The following is a 19,867-nucleotide window of genomic DNA, read 5'->3' as shown; positions in this document are numbered from 1 at the left end:
AACACCAAATAAGCCCCATGCCAGTGAGCAGGCAGTGCTCTTAGATTTCCTTTAGTGTACTTTTTAAGCTACTGTTGATTTTTTTTTCCTCCAAGTGAGATAAAAGAAAATCATGCTTGGTTACATGCTGTCAAATCTATGTTTCAGCTCTGCAGTGGCTTTGAGAAATAATTGCCTGAAGATACAGATGCTCAGTTTTAAATAGGTGAGCCAACATAATCCTAGGAATCCACTTACACAAGAGCAACGTGGGGTCAAGAAACCGAGGTTTGGGTCCTTGCATTGTCATTACCCAGTTAGATGGATTTAGGGACTTCATTGCCCTTCTTCGGGCTTTGATTTTTCTCACAGAAAAAATGAAAAGGCTGCACTAAGTTGACCAGATTATCATCACTGCTTCCTCCCAGCTATTCTTATAAACCCTCACCTGCCGAGCGGACATGGGCTTCACGCTGTAAAAGGAATTTTCCAGAGAAGTCTGCATTCCGTCTCAATGCTCATTTCTGAAGGAAGGCAACTTCAGGAATGGTATTCCTGCCGTCTCCCCAAACACAAGGTAGTTCGACAGTAAGTATGTGGAGAAAGAAAACCAAACATGTATTGGGCAGGGGGCCAGCAAAGAAACTGCCCCACGTACTGGGGCTAGAAATTGATCTTCTAAGGTTAAGTACATCACCTTGTAATTAGTTCCTCAAACACCAAAACGGAGATGAGCAACCGGTAAACGGCAGCTTTGGGTCATGTGATGACTATTCTGACACATCAAAGACAAGTATGGCTACCTTTTTTTAATTGAAGTACAGTTAATTACAAAGTGTAAAATTCTGGTGTGCAGCACAATGTCCCAGTCACGCATATACACACATATATTCATTTCCATATTTTTTTCATTAAAGCTATTACAAAATATTGAACATAGTTCCCTGTGCTCTACAGAAGAAACTTTTTAAAATCCATTTTTACATATAGTAGCTAACAGTTATCTCAAATCTCAAGCTCCCAAATTTATCCCTTCCCACCCCCTCTCCCCGGTAACCATAGATTGTTTACTATGTCTGCTAGTCTGTTTCTGTTTTGTAGATGAGTTCATTAGTGTCTTCTTTTTTCTTTTTCTTTTTCTTTCTTTTTTTAGTTCCATTTAAGAGTGATATCATATGGTGTTTTTCTTTCTCTTTCTGGCTTACTTCACTTAGAATGACAATCTCTAGGTCCATCCATGTTGCTGCAAATGGCATTATTTTATTCTTTTTATGGCTGAGTAGGATTCCATTGTATAAATATACCACAATTTCTTTATCCAGTCATCTGTCGATGGACATTTAGGTTGTTTCGATGTCTTGGCTGTTGTGTATAGTGCTGCTGTGAACACTGGGGTGCATGTATGTTTTCAAATTAGAGTTCCCTCCAGATATACGCCCAGGAGTGGGATTGCTGGATCATACGGCAACTTTATTTTTAGGTTTTTGAGGAAGCTCCATACTGTTATCGATAATCACTGCACCAAACTGCATTCCCACAAGCAGTGTAGGAGGGCTCCCTTTTCTCCACAGCCTCTCCAGCATTTATTGTTTGTTGACTTTTGAATGATGGCCATCCTGACTGGTGTGAGGTGATACCTCATTGCAGTTTTGATTTGCGTTTCTCTGATAATTAGAGATGCTGAGCATGTTTCCACGTGCCTGTTGGTCGTGTGCATGTCCTCCTTGGAGAACCGCTTGCCTAGGTCTTCTGTCTGTTTTGGGATGGGGTTGTCTGTCATATGGCTAACTTCTTGTGTTACGAGGAGTTGATATCCAAATGGTTCCTTGGAAATCATGACTCGAGCTTGAGAGCTCAAGTTCTATAAACTCTGTGGATTCAGACCTGTCTGTTCATACTTTAAACAAATTACTGAAGTGAGCCAAGTAGAAGTGTATAAGTATCAATAATGAAAGGGCCTTGTGGGAAGCTATCCTAATGGAAGAAAGGCAAAAACATACATTTGACTCACTGTCAGTTGATTCTGCTTGAAGCAGAGGGCCACTTTTGAAACCGAATGATTCATTCTATTCACGTTGGCCCTCAAGAGAGTTCCTGTGGCTCGTGTCTCAGTATTTTGAGAAGACTACCAACAAAAACAAGGAAGAAGAAGAAAAATTTTGGAATGGAAGGTCCAGCACACCAAAACCTCTACAGAAAATCAGGGGTACAAGGCAGCAGGATTTTGTGAACCTTTCACTCAAGTGAAAGATCATTTTTGTCCCACTTCAGTGCAAGAGAATGGAAGCAATACAAAACTGAAAAGTACGTCGCTCTTTGGAGTAGAAAAAAGGCAGAAGATCTTCTGTGTACTGGTGACAACATTCCCCAGGGAGCTTGGAGAGAATGAGCCACATGCCAACATCGGAAGCAAATTGGCAGTTCTGCGGACACCACCAGCGGGCTGAGATGACCTTATCCTCCAGCAGATGAGAACTGGGGTTGGTGAATCAAGTCTTTTTCTGTTGTAAGCGGGAGACATCCATTCAGACAAGCACAGGGAAGAGGAGGGGTGCATTGGCTGCTGCAAAGATAACCCACAAAAGGTAAGCAGAGGAAGTGCCCCCGACATTTCCCAGATCGGGAGAGTGAAGGCGTTCAGAGGACAGTTCTCTTGTTTTTGTATTTCTTCTTCTCGCTATGCTGTGCTCTCATTGTCTCTGCAAGCCGGCCATTTCTGTTTCACCCAGAGCATTGTGGGAAGTGAGGACCACCTCCACATCAACATCACTTCCAGAGCCAATGATGCTCCAGCATCCCAGTGGCCCCAGGTGAATATTCCTAGAAAACCTACCTGCCAGCGCAGACACTCCAACAAGTATCCACCCTATTTCCTATACTGGTTTCTTCTAATACCAGCTCAGAGAAAATTAAGGAGGAGGGAAAGAATCAGAGGCTTTGCAGTTCTGTGGGAGGTGTCTGACACTGAACACTAACTACCGTGACACTCTCATGCTGCCTGGAATGACAGCACCTCAGAACACATGCCACAGAGCTTAGGGCCAATGGAGGCAGAGATATTATCAAAATGTTCCCTTTTTATTATCATAAGTCAAAAAAGAAATTTGATACCTGTCTTGAAAAAGTCTAATATTTAGATATTAAAAGGTTAAAGAAAGGAATGATTATCTAATTCAACATTGAAGAATCATGCCACATTCCGTTTGTGTGCAAGCCATACGTCATCAAGTGCTCACTCTGTGGACACTTGAGCAGCCCTCCTGTACTTTAGATGCCACTCCCCTGTATTTCTCAGGTCACCCATTATGCATGTGATAGACCAAGGGATTGTAGAACATGGTCATTCCCGTAGTGGCAAAAAAAGGTTCAGATTTTAAGTCTGAGAGAATGTGTATTACACAGCTATTTCATAAAAGAGAGCTCAGTTTTGCCAGATTGACTTTTCATTTGAATTAAGTTGAGGTAGAAATAATGAAGTTATCCTCAAATCATGGAATACCATGTTGGAAATGACTTGAAAGACAATATCTTCAAGTAATTGCCAAACTTGTTCGAATGCTCCTTCCTAAGATTAAAACAAAAAAGCCTTCTGGATGAGCAGATGTCAACCACTTCAACTGATTGAGAAATTACATTATGAGAAATAGCCACTAAACACTGAGAAAAGCTTTTTGGAAATTTTTATTATATGAAATACACCGAGTATTTTGCTTAAGTGAGTAAATCACTAGACACTATAAACAAAACTTGGAATTCCTACTTGGAATTGAAGCCTTTTCAAAGTAACTTCACAGCTCTCAGGAACTCATAGCCCACAGGTTAGTAATCACTAGCGGGTTTTTTGTTTGTTTGTTTGTTTTATTTTTAATTGAGTAACAACTGTTTTTCACACACCTCATTTTTATAAATAAAGGAACTAGAGTAAAGAAAATGAAATGATTTTCCTAAGGTCAAAAATTTGCAACATCCGTGGAAGAACCAGGCTTTGAATTCAATTCAATGGGCAAGATGTTGCCCATTGTTCACGACTCTTCTGTCTGATTCAAAGAATCAATTACTTCAATTCATTTTATCTTTAAATGTCACTATTTGGCTTGCATTGAAGAAGAAGAAGGAAGAGGAGGAGGAGAAGAAGGGGAGGAAGGGGAGGAAGAGGAGGAGAAGGAGGAGGAAGATTGCATCTCAAATACATACATTTCAAAGATATCTATGTCAAATATATGTCGAACATATTTTTTCCACAATCCAAAACAGCATAAGCATTTTCCAGTGAAAATGGAACATCCTAGTTCTCTGATGGCAAAATAGTTACATGAAAAAAGCCTCAAACTTTAGAAGTGTTATTTCTTCTACTCCATATGGGGCACTTGGAAGACCCTCAGAAGTGACTCCAAAGACGCAGCCCAACATTGTCACAGCATTTCAACTTATTTTTTCTTAATGTATTTTTCTGGCTAGCTGATAACATTAAAAACGTTTTATAAGACAATAAGAAAGCAATAAGAAAAAATCATGAATACCCTTATCACTCCCCCCAGTGAGGTGAATGGGCAGTGAGACGTCAAAAGTGCTTTCCGTGGAGACCTGAGTTTCATGTCAGTCTCTAAAATGAAGACCGACAGCCACAGTTCGGACAAACACACTTTGGTTGCTCCTCCAAACCTCAACCACTGGGTATAATCCTCCAGTGAGACGCCACGGTTCCAACATCTCCAGCTTCCGCTTGCAGAAAAGAAATACCTCAGCCGAAAGCAATTTTTTTCCCATAGTGTTTATGGCCAAGGCACCTACACGCTGGTAAAATCAAACTATGACACATAATTTATTTCTGTAATGGAAATAATCACCCGACTATGGTAGCTGGAAGGACTTGCGTTTTTTTCCCTCCTTGCAAAATGAAAGTCAACATCTTGTGCCAATATTTTTAACCCCTCATTACTAGTTGAACCAATTTTGCAAAAATTCACGTCCTCCTCGTCATCCACCGTTTGGTGAGCTGCACTCGTCTCTGCAGCCTCTTTTAAGTGATAAGCCCCGTTCATGGCCGTGTGAAGTGTCGCACGGCCTTCAGACACCTGAAGGGCAGTGTGGCGAGGCTCAGCAGACTGAACACCCTGTTGGTAAAGCTTCCTGGTGCCTCGTTCATTATCATTCCAGTCACTCTTCGAGGTCCAGTATAACTCATATTGATTCCATTTCCTGAAGGAGTCTGGGGATAAGACAGACAAGTAATTAAGCAGTTTTTCAAAGGAGAAGCACTGCCACCAAAAATCGTTAAAGAAGAATAAAACACTTACCCTCCTCTCCCGGATCCAAATGAATTTGTAACTGATTCAAGAGTCAGCTTCCTGAAGCATCAAAACTTGGAAAATTGGGAGAATTTGGAAATACATGACTAACTGAAAGTGTTTTAAGGGTTGCCTGTATGTAGTCTTGATTTGGTGTGAATTCACATCTGTCCTGGATACCAGCTATGTTCCGGAAATAGCCGCAGCTCTGTCATATCATTGAAAACGTGTACTTTAAAAATTAATGTCCTCTGTATACACTCGACTCACTGTGGGCGTGTTCCTACGGCAAGGCACTGCTTTGTAGAAAACTGATGTTAGAGCTAAAGCTTTCAAACAACGTTGACTTGGGGGAGCCAGAAAAAAAAAAAAAAGAGAGAGAGAGAGAGAGAAGAAGAAGAAAAGGAAAAGAAAAGGAAAATATTTAGCTCCGTCTAAAAGGAATGGTGAGGTGGGCAGTGTGTTTTAAACAGAACATTCAAATACAACCCCTGGCTCTGGAGTTTTAATTCAAGTAATTGGCATGCTATGAACGTGGCAAGGAAATGTGTAAACAGGAGCAGTAAAAATTTACAAGCTGCTAAGAACGTGTAGCGACAGATAAGCTAAAAATTATCCATCCTCTGTAGTCAGAGAACCCGCTCAGAGCGAGTCACATGTGACTCTAACAGATTAAGAACGACTGGCTTTCTGTAAGTGGTAGGGGTTTGGGTGTTTCCCTTCTTCGGCTGTGGGCAGTAGTTTACAAGACTGATAACACCCTTTTAAAAAACAAAACAAAACAAGAGGAAGGTGCGTCTCTAAGCAGGACGGAAGGCAAGCCTTCCAGTTAGTCAAGCCATTCCTGCTTTATCTCAAGACTCTTATACTGAAAAAATTTCTCACATCATTGCTTCAGTGATTTTCAAACTGTAATCTTCGGATGTTTATCCAGAGGCCATGGAAGGAGGCACAGGAGAGTAGAGGTAGTTAGAATAGGTAACTGCACCATGATTCAAAGATGGTCGGTCGCCCATAAAAAGAGCAGAGGCAAATACAGATTTGCAAATCCATTTCTATTCTCTCGTGATAGACGAAACATCACAGTTCTACAGGAGAGAAGCTGCACGAGGTCTATTCAACTATTAGAAACAGGATCAGGAACAGAGTCCAATGCTGAGTCACGCAGATGATGATGGTGCAAGGCAGGCCTGTTTCCTTTCAAGATCCTGTTAGTCTTCATGACTAGAATGCTCCTAGGATGCAGTGATTTCCACCCAAATTCTCCCACGCTCACAGTTCTCTTTGTTGTATTTTACATTTTGTCCTGTGAACAATTTCAACCTCATATTCTGGCTTATGACTGAATTATGACTTATCATCCACAGTTTATGTCATGAATGTCATAAAACTGGGCATGTCTTAGCACATTTCCAGGACTTCCAGTCTCCCTCTCCCCACTCCCTGCCTTTCTCTCTTACACACACACACACACACACACACACACACACACATTTTATAACTTCATAACTCTTCCGTGCCTCCTTTCACTTTTCAAAGAACTCAGTTTTCATGCTCCATCAGCCTCCTGCTGGGACCCTGATCCACTGAAGGGTCAAGAAGGTAATTACACAAAAAGTCTTGCGTGCAGGTAATGGTCATCACAACTTCGGCCATTTCCTTGTATGGGCCCACAAAGATGGGGCAACTGCTTTGCGTGTACAATATTTTACACTCTTAGATACTGTGACCCATGTTCTCACTATTGAAGTTTGGGGAAGTCAGACACTCGGGGTACAGATTGTGGATGTGTTAGGGATAATAGCCAGGGATTGCTTCAAAATATAACAATTCAGGCTTGGAAATATTTGACAAAGCTTAAGGGTATCTTGGTAAGGAATTACAATTTAAAAAGTAACTTTCTCCTTTAAAGGTCACAAAAATCACAATATTAGTCAGCCCACAACATCCCCTAAAACTGAAGTTATCTTTTGCTCACTGAAGACCCCTCTACAATGGCTAAAGAGAAGTTGAAGTTCTGTGTCTAACACAAGAGTTGTTCTTTATTTTTTTTCTATTAACAGTAATTAAACTTCTATGTAGTCAGAAGTGAACGTAATCCTTAAGTCCAGTTATTCATATTCTTGCAATAATTAAATACATAAACATTAAATGCAACTCTAAACCAATCAGAGTTGTTTTATGTGGTCGTGATTTAAGAAGATTTAAAACTTACACCTCGTTTGGTGCTGTATTAAAACAGAGGGAAGTTGGATATTGTTTGATAAGTTGACTTTAGTCTCTCCAAGGCCAATCGGCATCGGATTCTGTTGTATCTCACAAGAGGGACTCATTATTGTCCCAAATTCTGGCATATGTTTTGGGAAAGAGTTTTTGCCACTCTTGCAACAATGGCAATCTACAGGGTAGAAGGACACTTGCTTGGAAACGCTGAAATTGCTAACCCTGTGATCCCAGCACTAGAGGTCTGTCTACAAGAGACCGATCTCACGTTTTGCCCCCCCCCCAACAGGGAAAGACGGAAAAGAAAAATCTAAATGTACGGTATGCAGATGGAGAAAAAGCAGCTGGAGAGCTTCGAAGGGTTAAGTAATAAGAACTCAAAGTGCGCGGTTTAAAGCAAATGATTTTAGATTCACCGCATTCAAGGAGGAATAAGAGATACCAAGAAATTTTGTCTCCCCCAAGCCTGTAGCAAACACGTATGTGTAAGGTGTTTGTTTCAATTCTTACACTTATGAGGCCCATGGTTCACAGTGAAGAAAGATTGGATATATTTTTCTAATAGAAAAAAAGTGACCTTGATTTTCAAACATGAAAAGATGACTATTAATACAGGGAACTCAAATCCTGTGTGGGATAAAAAAAGTTCACTGTATTTCATTGCAACTCTTGAACCACATGTCCAATTAAACCAGACAATTATAAGGTTCTTAGGGGAAAAAAAAGGTGTGTTGAAGATTAGCTCCTGGAGAAATCACAGAACTTTTTTCCTATCTAACCTGTTTACTGAAGCGCTCTCACTGTTTTCTTAATGTTAAAAAAAAAAAAAAGGAAAGAATATTATATTGTCCATTGGGTTAGTGGAGAGAGAATTGATGCTATGAAAGCAAAACTTATAAACCCACGTGCTGGTTCTCTCCCTCCCTCTCTCGCACCCCTCCCTCCTTACACTGCCCACCAGCCGCTAATCTCGGAGCTGCGACCCTGACCTAAAAGCACCTGGAGCGCAAGGCCCAGACTAGATCCTGGCAAACAGGCTGTTTCTGGCACCAGCGCCCTTTCCTCACACTGAGGAGGAACCATGTAAAATTGGGTGGTAGGCTTGTGCTGGAAATTTCCAGAGCAAACCTTAAGCTCAGGAAACCCACTCTTAGCCCCCACCGATAAGCCCTCCATGAGGCCTGAGCGTCTCATCAGGGACTGGTTTTGAAGATTAGGACCAAAGCCTCAGCAGAAAACACAGGCTTCCTTTGCCCCATCATAGACGGTCCCTCCCAGACTCTCCGCGCTTTCGGATGTTGGGAATTGCTTGTGTCTTCACGTAATTTGAATATTCCTGTGTCCCCTGGAAAAATACTGAAACAATATCATTTTATTTCTTATAATAGTCATGCTGTCTTCGCTTTAATGAAATGAGTGGATTTTGAAGAAAAGAAAAATAATTTCCCCAGTATAGCTTAACAGGTATGAATAGAGTGAACAGGTGTGACTGGTCCGGCCCTTTCCTGGGCAGTGATTTGCTAGATAGCCGTTACCTGCATAAATGAGTGAGCTTCTTGTTAGAAAGCCCTTGAGGTGACATAACAAAATTCTTCTATTCACTTATTTTTTTTTCGTCACCATAGTTTTGTTCTAGTTCAACCTGGCGCAAACCCATCAAAAGGCACTTGACAAAGTGGAGAGCCGGCGTCCTCAAAAGTTCAAAAGGAAAAAAGATAAAGTTTATTGTACATTTTGCATGGCTTTATAGTCAAAACTTTCTAGGGAAAATAAATTGGGGCTATAAATTTACCCATTTTATTTTCCATCTCACACCGTGCAACAAATCCAAAAATTGTTCAGGCTTTCCTCCTGCTGAACTAAATTCTTTATCTATTGCACTGTGCTCAGAAAAAGATTAATAATCATGTTTTCAAAGTGCTGCTGCCCACTGTGAAATTTGTTCCCCTGCCATTTCTGAAAAAAAAAAATGCATGCCACAGTAAAGCTTCTGCCTGGCTTACAGCTAACTCAGAAAATAGCTCTTCTGACGCTATAATTCTTGCCTGTGAAAAAGAAATGGATGGAAGAGATTTGGCCTTAGTGCACACACAGACGCATTAACAGTACGAGTAAAACCTGACAGGATTTGAAATATAATTACATCTGAAGCGCATTCAAGATGAAAACATCTCACACTGATTCTATTCGAAGCTTCACAGAAAGGCAACTGGCTAATGAAAAATGAATCTGAGGCAAAAAAATTATGAATCTCAAATAATCTTCAAGATATCACATTCAACATTTAAGACAAGCAACTACGTTGTAAATAAAATAATTTGGTGCCGTGAAATCCTGCTCATGGTTCCAGGAACAAAGCATAACCTCGTTTACTTTTAAGATCTTCCCAATTGTACAGACAAATATTACTTTCTGCAGTTACAAAGAGAGGCATACCTAAGGATTGTGAGAAATTAAAAAAAAAATGTTCTTCTTTACACAAAGAGAGTGACATCGGAATGTATCCATTTTCATCGACGTGGCTTGAGGGACGAAGGCTTTCTTTGCCTGAGAAATGAGACAGCTACATTAACTTGAACAAAGAACATATGATTTTTAATCCCTTTAGAATGACTCAGTTTTACTCCCGGGGACATTTTGGGGAAGAAAGGTCAGAAGTGTGGTGAGATTTGTTTTAGAATCAGCAACCAGAGCGGCAAAGCCAGCCTCGCAGTGCCCACTCTGGCAGCCCTGATGGAAGCTGGGCAGAGCCGTGGCCCCTTGGACGGAATCGAGCGGAAACCTCACCGGTCGCTGGTGCCTTTAGTGCTGGTCCTTCCGCACACACCCCCTTGACACTCAGATGCCTTCCGGCCCTTCATTTCCTTCAGTTACTTGGAGCTACCTCTCTTTCTTGGCTCCTTGCAAATGGTTTTTCTCTGTTCATTCAACTTTTAAACGTTAGCATTCTTTTTCGGGAGTGCACTCTTGGCTTTTTTCATAACATTCTGAAATCACATTACTCACACGTTTGTCTGTTTGGTTATTACTGGTTGATACGTCAGCTCCATCAGAGTAAGAACCTGGCCTGTCTTTCCACTGTTACCTCCTGTGCATGCAGGACAGCGCCTGGCATCTTCTGGTGGCTCTTTTCCAGATATCACTAAGTCTATATCTTCACTTTAATCCTCTCTCTGAGACTCGAGAGGCTTGTATCTAATCGCCGACTGGATACCCCTGCCTGGGAGTCTTGTGTTTGTTTTGAACACACTGTGTCCAGAGAGAGTTTATTATATTCCACATTCAGCCCTTCTTTCAACTTTTTGCCTCAGTGACTTCCTTTTTTTTCTTGTATCTCTTTTCATTTTAATATCTGCTCTATCACATAGGCCAGAAACCAGAGGTTGTTGTAAAATCACTTCATCTAGTTCTCCTACAATCAGTTGGCTGCTGAAAAGTAAAACTAAACAAATTAGACTACACCCAATAAAACGTTTCTGCACCACAGAGGTTAACGATTACAGAACGCAAAGGCCACCCACGGAGTGGGAGGAAATAGTTGTTAGCCGTGTATGTGATAGGGGATTTTATCTACAAAATGTGTAAGGAACTTGGCATGGCGAGAATAGGTAATAATAAAGTATTCTATACCTGAAATTTGCCAAAAGGGTAGAAGACTTGGGCTCAGTATTCTTGCCCCCACCACCAGCCCACCACACACACGCAAAGGTAACTGCACAAGAAGACGGGGTCGTCAGCTCGTTTGTGGTAATCATTTGACAATGGATAAATATATCAAAACACCCCATTTTTTAGACAATCCTATTTTTATTTGCCAGAAGTAAATAAATATATGAAAAGAAATTATGTATGCCCGAAAACAATAGAGCAATACCATCACAATGATGAAAGGGAAAATAAAAATTGTCAACTAAGAATACTACACACAGCAAAACTATCTTTCAATAATGAAAACAAAGCAAAGGCTTTTTCAGTAAAACAGGAACTGAGATTTTTTGTCTGTGTAGTTGATTTACGCTACAAAAAAATGTTGAAGGTGAATCATCAGGCAGAAGCAATACAATATTAAATGAAAACTTGGATCCACTGAAAGAAATGACATAAAAGAAGTGAAGTATAAATCCTTCTATTTTCTTAGTTTAAGGCTCAAAACAAACCCTATCCAGTAGAATTTCCCAGAATGATGGGCTGTTTATTTCGGTGTTGTCATTCAGATTCGCCACATGTGGCTTTCGAACAACTGAAACGTGGTGTTACCGAGGCACTGAATTTTAAGTTTCATTGAATTTCCACTAATTTAAATGTAGTCACATGTGGCTAGTGGCTACTTTATTAAATTTTGCATCTTTAAAAAACAGCATTGTCTAAAGCAAAAAAAGGAGCAAGACATACTATAGCATATATTAAATGCCTGGTAACTAGCACAAATGATAGTTGGGAAAAATGGAAAATATAAAATTTGAAAAAAAAATGGAAACAGTTCAAATGTTCCCTCAACTGGGCAATGAATAAACAAATTTAGTGCTGTGCTCAGCAATAAAAAAAAGAATGCACTACTGAAGCAAACAATACCAGGATAATTCCCAAATACAACATACTAACTGAAATAAACCAAGTCAAAGGCTGCATGTTATATGCTTCCATTTATGTGCCATCCTGGAAAAGACAAAGTGTATGTACAGGAAAAAAAGTCTGTAGTTGCTCAGGGTGGTAGATGGGGAGGGCTTGAATACAAAGGGACACGGAGTTATATACAATTTACCAAAAGGTAAATATCATCGTACCTTAGTTATACTTTAGTTTAAAACATGAAAAACCCTACTATCGCCAAAGTAGTAAGATTTATAGAATAGACTAACCATTACATTTAAATTTTAACGTATTTTAATGAAATGCCTTTTTAATGTCTTTAGTGTCTAAGATGTAGTTCATTTCCAAAAGAAATTATTATGAATCGAGAATCAGGAGTATGGTCTAAAAACATTATTTTACATTTCCAGTTAAGGGATCCAACAGCCCCTTTTAGGTCGGCAAGCTATCCGCTCCTTCTCTTGCTGCTCTGTTCCTTCCCCCTTTTCTCTGCACCTTCCTTTTCTCCAGTTACTCTCCCCTGTGCCCTGCTCTTTCCAGTAGAGGGGCTGAGATTCCTGCAGCTCTTGGTGAGGAACGACACAGGAAGGAAAACCACATGCAGGCATATTCGGCCTCAAGAGGCCTCCTTTGTTTACCGGCAAGGATGAAAGTGCATGAATGCAGCACTGAGCAGAGGTGACCGCTACATCTAGCACAAACAAAGACTTCTAGGATTTCTTCTGTAAAGAAACATTTTTTCTTTGGTTTGTCTCAGAGCTTCCCATAAACTTTTTCACGTTCAAATCTTTCCTCCAACCAACTTTTTTTTTCCCTAAAGACTCTGTGGCACACATTCTAGGAGATGCTTGTCCGAGTTGTGTTCTTTCCATAAGTTGTGAGTGTAAAGAAGAAAAACTCCGACTGGAGGAAAAGCAGGGCTGGAAAACTGTCTCCTAGATAGAGATGAGATTTTTTCCCTTTGTCCTAAATACAAGTCCACAAAAAAAAAGTTAAGTGGAGCAGGAGGTGACAGCAATCATTCGTTTTTGCCTTTAGGAAGGACATATTCAGTATTTCTTTTTTTATATATATTCAGTGTTTCTAATGAACTTTCACTTTGTGAGAGCACTGAATAAAGCCGATGTGGTGCCTTCCTTTCTGGAGCTTCCAGTTTAACAGGAAGCAATAAAGGAGAGGGACAAATCAAAATTGCAAATAAATATATACCACGAAACATCGTCAATATTATAAAAACTGTCCTTTGGTAAGAATATTGCCAATACCTTCCAAATGCTGTGATTTTGAACGTGCCTCATTTTTACAGTTGAGTATGTTTACTTTGTGTATCTTTAATTATATTCAGCAAAACCCCCTGCTTGTTCTAATTATTCGTCATTATGTATGTCAGTCAAAAAGCACCCGGAATGAGAGTGAATGCTAACAGTCTGTGATCTACCCTGCTGGCCCATTAGTAGGCTAGGTAATATATCTGTGAGGATACTGAGGTTCAAAAAGGAAAAGCTAAACTAAGATAGATGAAGGACACTTGACTAACCCTGAGCTGAATGCATTTTCTGAGTGCCACGCAGTGGCAAATTCATCTCTGTAAGGAAAAGCTTAAAAGTTTAATTCAACAGCAATCGAGATTTCTGGAATGATGCCATTTATATTTATGGAATTAATATCAATCATTTTACCATAATTTCCAAATGTGCAGAGGGAATCAATGAGTGGGAACGAAGTCGAGATGGCCCCATTTCAAATGAGAAGTGAAGAAGCAAAGTAATGAATTTTAGAAAAGTCAAGACCAAGATATGGAGTGGAGATGGCGTGGACGAGTATTATGTTCAGGGCCAGAAATACCATCCAGACCGTGCAAAGGTAACCAAGAAGAGGTCTCAGTTTTTCAGGAATACAAGACAGGAAGCTGGTAGACCCAGAAACCTAGACTATGGGTCCAGGCTACTCCTCTGGTTGGATGTCTCTGTTCCTGCAGGAGAACTGGGCAGAGGAGAGCCTACGTCACAGCATGGGAGCCATTAGCCCATGTTTTTGTGAAAGCAGGCTGTCCATTCATTTGGGCTCCTGTAACAAATACACCGTAGACGGGGAAGCTTGAACAGCAAACATTTGTTTCTCACAGCTCAGAAGGTCCAACACCAAGGTACTGGCAAATTCAGTGTCTGGTGAGGACCTGCCCCCTGGTTCCTAGACACCTGTCTTCTCACTGGGTCTTCATGTGGCAGGAGGGGCAAGAGAACTCTCTGGTGTCTCTCACATAAGGCCATTCATCTTACTCACGAGGGCTCCACCCTCATGAGCGAATAACCTCCCAAAGGCCCCACCTCCAAATACCATCATGTTGGGGATGAAGTTTCAATATGCGAACTCAGGGGAAACACAGCCATCCAGTCTATCCCAGGCTTTAGCCATTCACCAGCAGTAGCAATGAATTTTTTTTAGAGCTCTGCTGATAAATTACACTTAAACCTAGGTGCCATACAAGGGCTAGAGAACTGGGGCAGGGGGTGTGGCTGGTCTACAGTGTTCTCATCTCTGTAAGGAAATACATTATGCACGCTGCTCCCTTGTACTGCCGCTGATTTGACTCTTGCCTCAGCTCTCTAGATCTTATCATTTCCTGAGAGCTCAGCCCATCGTCACGTCCCTGCTTTCAGCTTGTCCCCTCCCCTCCCAGAAGTTTCTGCTGCTAGAATCTCCTTGTCTTACCCTGTGACAGTGTTTTCTGGCTACTGGCCGTTTTCCTCAGTTACCTTCACATAAGTACACTCATCTGTACTTGATAAAACGCAGTGCCCCAGGACTTAGCCGGCTGATCATGCCTAGAAACCCCACGAAGATGTCATTGCCAACTTTCCTATGACCTTGGCCATGGGTTCTTCTGCTAATCTGTTGCCTTCAACATACGCCACATGAGAATACAGAACAAACGTTTTCTTTAAACTCATATCCCCTAAATATCAAAGGAAAATCTATCAGGATGTCCCCTTGACAGATTAATTATGGTGAGAAAACAGAGTTCCCTGAATTACTTCCAACTGCTTTTCTTACCTCCCAAATACCTGGTGTGCGTGTGTGCGTGTGTGCGCGCGTGTGTGTGTGTGTGTGTGTGTGCGTGTGTGAAGGAGGAAAGAAAAAGAATGTCTTAGAAACGTGTTCTGCTTGTTTGCATTTCCGAGGCGTTCTTTGCTGTCTCACTGCTGGCCCAGAAATCAAGAATCTGTCATCTTTGATCATTGGCCTGTGGGCTTACAAGTCCCCCTGGAGTTAATTGAAGCCTGGGACCTCTAGAAATGAATGGGTGTAGGCACAGGGAGAGGAGCAAGATATGCCAGTCACTGTTCCAAGTGAATGAACAAGGATTTATGTAACCAGTATGCTAAACTAGCCCAACTGGTGGGATGCAGTCACCAGGCAATTTAATTTTGCTTTTTTTATTCTTCGTTAATTACTCAGTGGGACTAGTTTTGCCCCAGCAATGAAAAGTCTGGCAGTTATGTATCTTTTATAGTTATTGGAAAGACTTGTAAATCCCTGACATTATTTCAAGACACAAATCATAATCTCAAATTGCTGCTTGGAATGCCCAATCCCATAAGTAAATATTCCAAATTCATTTAACGTTGCAGTTACTCTCTCGTCTTCAACTCAAGACTGCTGCAAGTGGAAAAAAAAAAAAAAAGAAAGAAAGAAAGACAGGTTTCCCCTCTAATTCTAAATTCCTCCTCTTCCAATTTCCAGCACTTTCAGTCCTAGGGCTTGGAGGCCATAGGTTAAAAGAAGCCAGCCAGATGCTCATGAAACCCATTTCTTTATCCTGGGTATCCTGCAGTGCCAATTGGTGCCTGGCGAGGCCCTGTGGCCCCCAAACTTCCAGTCCTTAGGAATCTGCCTGCTCCTCATCAGAAGATAAACTCCTGATGGGTGTTTGCTGTAGCAGAACTAACAGCCCTGGGGAGTGACCGCCCTCACCACGGCTCAGGCAGACTTGTCTCAGCCCATGTCTCCTCTTCATTGGAATCATAAATTCCACTACCTTGATTGTGTCAGCTCACGTCTCCATCTTACTGGGGTCATAAATCCACTGTCCCCCTGTATACCAAAGCCCGTTACCTCACTTCCAGCCAATCAGAAATCTGCTCCCTATCCTTTGTGTCCACAGCCCCTTCCTCATTAAAGACCCTGCACGTTCCCGCCGGTGGACACGCAGGCACCCCTTGCCTACGTGGCCCACTGTTGCCTGTAGCAGCATAACCATTAAACTTTCCTTTGTTCTTAAACTTTCCCTTGCCTTTGGTGAATTCTTCTTACCAACCCACATCACCGGCCCTGCCAGTGTCCCCCAACCCATGGCACTTCCCTTCATCTAGGTTGAGCCATGTGACTAGTGTTCCCCCATGGAATGCAAGTGGAGATGATGGATCATTAGCAGTCTGGGGCAGACAAGATAGGAGTGTGTTGGATGTATCTTCTCCACGATTTTCATCATCTCTTGGCCAGATGTAAAGAACCCAATGGGGCACTCCAAGGCAGAGCCATAAATTGAAAGGAGGCTGATTTTGTCAATCACCAGATGGAAGGCTGCAAACCTAACAACTCAGCTGTGATAGGAATGAGAAATATGACACTGTGGTATTAAAGCATTTAGATTGGTAGTCATTTGTTATAATATCTAGGGTAACCTACCCTAATTAATACTTGAAGGGAGTAACAATAAAAAAAAGGAAGGGATATTTACATGCAACGAGAAGAATATATCCCTGCAACATTGCCTTATACTTCTCACTGGCAGTTTTCTTGACTCAGATGATACATTCTCATCTTCCTGATAACTTCCTTTGTCTACAGATTTTGGGAATCTGGCTTCACATTTAGCTTCTCCCTTCTTATCTTAGCCTTGTTATCTAAGAAAACACCCATCCAGTTCTGTTTCATGCATGGTCCTTATCTGATCCAGTTGAAACATTCACACATCCTTTGCTCCAAAAAAGTCTGAGCACACGGGTAGTCAGATGGCATGATCTTGCTTCCATTACCTTCATCTCCATCTTCAAAGCATCTTTCCAGCCTGCTTTTGCCTTTTGGATTTTCCAGGTAATAGTCAGACACTAGCTTAATTAATTCACATTACTGAACATATCAATTATGTGTGTATAATATGTGTGTATGTTTTTGTTTTAACAATATTTTTTTGTACTGAGAATCCTTGGTCTTTAATTTCTCTTTTATCGTGAGTGTCTGGTCATATTTCATTGATGCTATCTTCCTGAAGTTCACTGAAAAAATGCATATAAAATATTACACATGACTTGTTTTCTGCATTCACTCTGTGTTCAGTGGTTTGTTGACCCTTCTCACTAGATTTGAGCTGAGGGACAGGATGCCATGGCCCAGGGCCTTTGAGGAGTGGGACTCACAGCACCCAAGGAGCTCCCTCCAAAAGGTCCTCTTCCTTTCACTATGCACCCTTGCCCTCTTTAACTCAACATGAGGTGTTCAAGGGTTGTGGAAATATTTTTATAGCTAAGTAATTTGAAAATTTCATTCCTAGTGATCAGTTTGATCAAGTGGTCAGTTTCTTCCTTTGGATCTGGTATCTTTCTTTGGAATGTTCTATCTATTGTGTTTTACTACCTCAGAAGAAATTTCAGATATAAACCATGACATTTACCAGTGTGTAGAATTCTAGAGCTTCCAGGGGTTCACTCTCGGAACTTTTTAGACGTTGCTGGATTATTTTCCACCACTGTGTTTTGCAGATATGAAAACATGTTCCTGGTTGATTTTGAATCTTCTCTCTCTCTCCCCCTCTATTTCTATCTCTTTTCTCTTTTTCTCACTATGTGCATTTAGGAGATTTATTTTTTTCCATAAAGATTCATAGACCTAATCTGAATTTTCAACCCATCTTTCTTCAATTCAAGGAAGTTATCCTCTATTAAACTCTTTAAATTATTGATTCCATTGTATTCACGTTGTGCTGTCTTTCTGGAAATTCTTGTACATGGATATCAAGACTCTCAGATATATCGTCCATATTTCTTTTCTTTGTTTTTTACTTCATTTTATTATTCTTTTTGCATTCTTAGATAATTGCTCAAGTTAATTTACTAATCTCTTTGTTAGCAGCATCCATTCTGTTCATTGTGTGTGTTTCTGGTTAATTTCAGCAATAATGCTTCATACTAAACACTCTGATACTCCATTTCCTCCTTTTCTCATAGCAATTTGGTCTCTTCTAATGCAACAACCTCTTAAATTTCATTGAGAAAATGATTTTCAATTTTCTTGAAGTTTATCTTAGTCTATTGTGTTAATCCTGTCTTTCTGAGGGTCACTTGAACTTAGTGTTACATTGACCTCCTTTCGGCTGATAATTCTTTTCACTCTTATGCTAAATATTTAATTCTCTGATTATACATCAACCTCCAAATTAATGTTTTTAATGCAGTTTTTTTCAAAACCAGACCCAAGGCAAGTGGCTATCATCTTTTATTTCAATGGAAATATTATAACTAATTCCCAGAACTTCAAAAGTCATGCTAATTTTTCCCATGAATAAAAAATTTTTTAACTTAATTACAAATAAAGTGAACATTAAAGAGCACTTCCACCAGTCCCTAATTGAAATGCAATTATAATTCTATAATTGGAAAAAATTAGGTGAGCCGCACAAAATCATTCTGGGTAAAGAGCCTCTGAATGTTCCCTCTAGGAAAGTACATCCTACAAGTATGTTTTCTCTGATTGTATGTTAATGAAAAAACAATAACAAAAAATGCTCTGCTCCTCCTTAGTCCCTGTCCCTCTCCCTCTTGCTTTGTCATTTTCCAATGATGATGTCATTTCAAAATGATGATAATCTGGAGTGGGCAACTTTTGCTTAGTCATGAAGAGACAAATCTAGGTGTGCTGAGTCAGCAAGAGGAGACTGCGGGAAAGTCTCTTTCCCTGAGATGATATAAGAGGTGAAAAAGTAGGCTAAGAACACTGTATTATGCACTTAAAAATTTGTTAAGAAGATAGATTTTATGTTAAATGTTCTTACAATATACACATAGTTGCACACACTCACGAGGGCATGAGGAAATTTTTGGAGGTAATGGACATGTTTCTTACCTTGAGTGTGGGGATGTTTTCCTGGTGTCTGCATACACTCAAACTCATCAAATTGTATACATTAAATATGTGGGGGGTGTATATCAGTTATACCTCAATAAAACTTTTGTAGATAGATAGATAGAAAGATAGACAGATAGAAAGACAGACAGACAGACTTCATAAAACACAAAAAAGAAAAAAGAAGAGAAGGCTAAATGGAAGAGGCGAGCACTGAAGCTACTACTAACTCTGTCCTCTGAATACACCCCAGGGCTGTCTGTTGGATATGATAGATAGGAAGTTTAGAAGAGGAAGAGAAGGAACTGAAAAGTAGGCTGGTGTTTATTAAATGGAATAGGCCAGATATAGATATACATATAGATAGCTATATGGATATATAGATATACATAGACATATAGATTTAGATATATAAATGAACAGATATATCGATAGAGATAGAGATGTGTCTGGCAAAAAGATCGTACACATACACTTGACTAAACCCAGCGTAAAAGGGATGCTTTCAGTCAGCTGAGATAAGTAGATCTTGTTGTGGCATAGATTCAAGTGTAAGATTTTCATTCTTCTACACAATTGAAAAATATTATATACTTATTAGGAAAGTGATAAGCTGTTATAGTGGATGCTATAGTGGATTTCAATTTATGTTGCTTTTAGTTGAG

At 40.4% G+C, this 19,867-nt stretch overlaps 1 long non-coding RNA gene across 1 annotated transcript in view; it reads right to left on the bottom strand.

Annotated features, from left to right (window-relative positions):
* Positions 1-4,810: 4,810 nt before the first annotated feature.
* The window catches only part of LOC140690114 (uncharacterized), a 38,211-nt gene continuing 23,154 nt past the window's right edge, over positions 4,811-19,867 (bottom strand). The window contains exon 8 of the long non-coding RNA XR_012065296.1: positions 4,811-5,188. This is a non-coding gene — a long non-coding RNA (uncharacterized lncRNA). The remainder of the gene's footprint in view (positions 5,189-19,867) is intronic.

This window comes from Vicugna pacos, chromosome 28, assembly GCF_048564905.1.
Source record: "Vicugna pacos chromosome 28, VicPac4, whole genome shotgun sequence".
NCBI classification, from domain to species: Eukaryota; Metazoa; Chordata; class Mammalia; order Artiodactyla; family Camelidae; genus Vicugna; species Vicugna pacos.
This window is presented reverse-complemented; position numbering and strand designations above follow the sequence as displayed.